The sequence below is a fragment of the Mytilus californianus genome, unplaced genomic scaffold (genome assembly GCF_021869535.1).
Source record: "Mytilus californianus isolate M0D057914Y unplaced genomic scaffold, xbMytCali1.0.p SCAF_9, whole genome shotgun sequence".
Classification (NCBI taxonomy): Eukaryota; Metazoa; Mollusca; class Bivalvia; order Mytilida; family Mytilidae; genus Mytilus; species Mytilus californianus.
Genome location: NW_026262745.1, coordinates 56,429,247 through 56,433,268, shown reverse-complemented (window position 1 = coordinate 56,433,268; position 4,022 = coordinate 56,429,247). Strand labels below are relative to the sequence as shown.

At 31.0% G+C, this 4,022-nt stretch overlaps 1 long non-coding RNA gene across 1 annotated transcript; it reads right to left on the bottom strand.

Annotated features, from left to right (window-relative positions):
• Positions 1–1,633: 1,633 nt before the first annotated feature.
• Positions 1,634–3,765, bottom strand: LOC127714512 (uncharacterized). Its single transcript, XR_007987761.1, has 3 exons — positions 3,692–3,765; positions 2,400–2,510; positions 1,634–1,821 (listed from the first exon to the last, which is right to left on the bottom strand). It is a non-coding gene; the product is annotated as an uncharacterized LOC127714512 (long non-coding RNA).
• Positions 3,766–4,022: the final 257 nt, after the last annotated feature.

The following is a 4,022-nucleotide window of genomic DNA, read 5'->3' as shown; positions in this document are numbered from 1 at the left end:
TTCGACAATTAATGTCTCTTCAGTGATGTTAGGAATCGAAACGGTATTTAGAAGGCCATATAATTTACCTCAATTTAGGATAGACTATTGAATTTTGAGGAGTCAAAATAGGATGAACGGATCATATAAACCCGAAGGCAAATATAATACAAGCCCAAACGAAAAAATATAAACAAGTCTAAATTTAGAACAACGTTCAAACCTATGATTGCGTTGGATAAAAATCGCAATTTTTATACGTGTGCATGCAAAACAAATTTCTTGTTAAAGGGGTCTAAATACAGCACAAACAACATTTTCCAAAAGACCAAAAAAGTGAAAAAGTATATTTTAACAAAACGCATTTGACTAACAGGTCGAACAACAAATGTTCTTAAACCCTGTCGACTATATATAACAAGTCTAAAAGGGTACAACATCACCAAAAAATAATTAAATCATGAACAAATTTTAGATATTTCGGATAACTAATATCCTTCATCAGTAAGATGTTCAATGAATCTTATCTTGACATGTGGTACCCAGCAAACACAAAAACATCTTTAAAATGTTATTAGAATGTTGTGTCTAATGTCATGAAAATATCACAAATGAACGTGAGAAAAACATAAAATGTATGGTAGAATATATATCGCTAAAACGTTTTCCAATATATTTTCTAAAATATTTGCATAACATAATTAAAATGTTGTCAAGAAATATCATGATAATGTGAAAACCAATGGCAAATAAAACATTTTGATAGTCTTTTAAAAAATATTTTCTGGAAATATTTTCTGAACGTTTGAAAAACATCATGAACATCAAATAATGTTATAAAAATGTTTTTGGAATGTTTTCTTTCAAGTGATACTGTGCCTAAAAAATGTTTTCAAAATGTTTTTGGTTGATATCTAGATCATATCAATTTAAAAATTTCTGTACTTTTGATTGAGTTTCCTGCTTTTTTAAATAACAAATTATTAGTTTAATTTATACACAGCGATTCATTCTATATACAAACAAGAATAAAGCAGTTGTTTTGCTATTAAGCATATGAAAATTCACAATTCAAGGTATCTAAAACCAAGAAGTATCTACAAATTTTGACACATCCAAAATGGCAGACACAACTCATCATGGTCAAGCCACTTACCAAATATGAAGTCATTCTGTTCAGCAGTATTACTTATAAAAGTAATGAAAAATTTGAGAACATTCAACATTTTGAAATACAATGAATAAGCAAACAGGAAACAGGTGCCAGATACAAAAACGTTCACACATCACAGTTCATCACTATCAAGCAGCTCATCAAATATGAACTCATCTTGATCAGCAGTTTTGGGAAAAACAGTAATGGAAATATTTGTTGGACAAAATCCGTCAAATATAGGTGGATAGACAACAGACAGTGCAAGAAACCCCACATTCATACCACAATGGTATAATGTTTAGTTTTTCACTCTCAAATTTTATTACCTATCTTATACACATCATGCATATGTCAACCTGAACATGCATGACATATTTGCCATTGGACATTATGCAAACATTATACACATTTTTAAGTTGAAGTTACAATGATTAAAACTTGTGTCCCAAATTCAGATTTTTCAATATAACTTCTCTTTCTAAACTAAAACTTTACACTTCTGATAGGGTTACATCTTAAGTCAATAATCATTGATAATTGGCTTAAGAGATGAGATCAAAACACCATTTTACATCAACTATTTGATTTATTTAAGAATACATTGAAAAAGTCAATCAATTGACTTATTCAAAATCACTTGGAATGTCTTGTAGTGTCTTATATCTTTTTCTTGCTGTGCCATGCTTCTGAAAGAAAAAAAAATATAATCTTACATTCATATATAAACTTCTTGCACATTCCTTTATTAGAGAAAAATTCACGTTGCCTGAAGGATAAACATCCCCTCCCCTTTAAAGTTTTGAAAAAAATAACGATGGTAGTCTGTCGGAAGGGGACGATAAATGGCTCTGTAGAGTGACATAGTTTATAATTTGTCATTTGTATCTAAGGGCATACGATACAGTCCTAGAAGTATACTATAGGCACATAATAACTTATCGAAATGTTACGCATTGTTTACGCAATGATGATAATAATATAACTTAACTTCCAAGAAACACACAGATGTCATTGAATGAGTTGTTGATATGTATTTGAAATACTTCAAAGGAAAGCAAATATGTTGTTTATGAAAGCGCACTGTTGGACTTAAAGATTGATTTAGATAAACAACTTGTTTTTATTGTCACAAACAGAATAATTTATTCAAATATCCGGATATCTTTACTGTATTGTATGCCCTTAATCTTGAATGTAATGTATTGTTTATGCTAAATATTTGAATTAAATATTGAATAACAGTAATTTTGTATGAAAATCTTACTCGAAAAAAAATTTTCTCCTGAAAGGTTGTAGACATTCCAAAGAACCTGCATCACTTCCAAATTGTAAACCTGCATATTGAACTTGTCCTTTGTTTCTTTTCTTTTAGCTCCTGTTAAAAAATAAAAGATACATTGTATGGACATTGTTTGTATGAACCAATAAATATAATTTTAAGCAACAGTTTATATTATCTTGCTTGTACTGAAGTCTTACATAGTCTTTGTAATGTGCATTAAGCTGTTAAGGGAAATTAAATTTAATGTTTTGCAAATACATACATACACTGATTTTACTAGAAAAAAAATCTCCATATTCACATGGTGCTTATAGTAGTGTAACTTGTGTGTGTGCCTCGGCACAAGGTATTGAGTCATGCTTATTTCAATAGTTGTTGTTGGTTTAAGCTTGTCATATTTGTTTTTCATAATGTGTATTTAATGTAGGCGGTTAGTTGTTTTGTTTCAATTGTGTTGAGAAAAATTTAATATTTGTTTGTCAAGGCCTTTTAAAGTGGACTATATGGTATGGGTTTTTCTCAGTGTTGAAAGCCGTACAGTGACCTATAATTTGTTATCCAAGTCATTTGAATTCTGGTGGATAGCTGTCTCATACACATAGCTATTTCAGTATTTGGAATTCCAGGAAATCTGTCCCGCTTGAACTTTTTACGTAAACATACGTCATACAATAACACACCTTATCGCTATTCCCGCTTGACCCGAGAATCTGTCCTGCTTGAACTTTTGACGTCAAACAACAATCACTTTTACATTGTGGCATCAGATATTTTTTATTATGACGTCAAAATTTTACGGGAACTTGTGACAGTTGTGTGATGTCCAGTATTGAATGGCGGACAAATAGCGATAAGGTGTATTACTTTCCATTGTGGTGTCAAATATTTTCTATTATGACGTCAATATTTTAGAGGAACTTTTGTGATGTCCAGTAATGGATGACAAATAGCCATAAGGTGTATTGGCAATCAAACACACAAGCCACATATGTCATATCCTTAGTTTTATATCAATGAACAAATTCATAATTGGTGTGCGTAGATGCTAGAACAGTGGCGGATTAAGGGGCCCCGACCCCTTATGGAGCTACATATAAGATAAATGCATAGACGATTTACAAGTATCACTCCAAACTTTTGCTTGCCTTGGGCAGGGGCCCCCTTTTTTCAAAACCTTGATCCGCACCTCTAGAAACAGATGTATTGGTTCCGATTATGATTGAACACACAAAATGAATGCACAAGTTTCATCTTAAGTGATTAATCATTCTTACCAAGTGAGTATATATCGCGTAACAAACAATTTTCTTGGCTCTCTTTGTTGATATGGATCTGTCTTCGTTTCAAATTCAAATTTCAATATCATTTCCGGTGAGAAAACAAAAGTCGATTCCGGAAAAGGTCGGTTTTCCGTTATGCATACAAACGATACGAAAATACAGTTACAGTTTTCATTTCTTAATTTCTAATATATACACGAACGATATGAATAAACATTAAATAAAGGTGATTGTTTATTAATACATTATTGCTTAATTTAATGTTGACTCTTTTGAATTTTGATTTAAGAAGGAATAAAATCTGACTTCAAGATATAAAGGATTT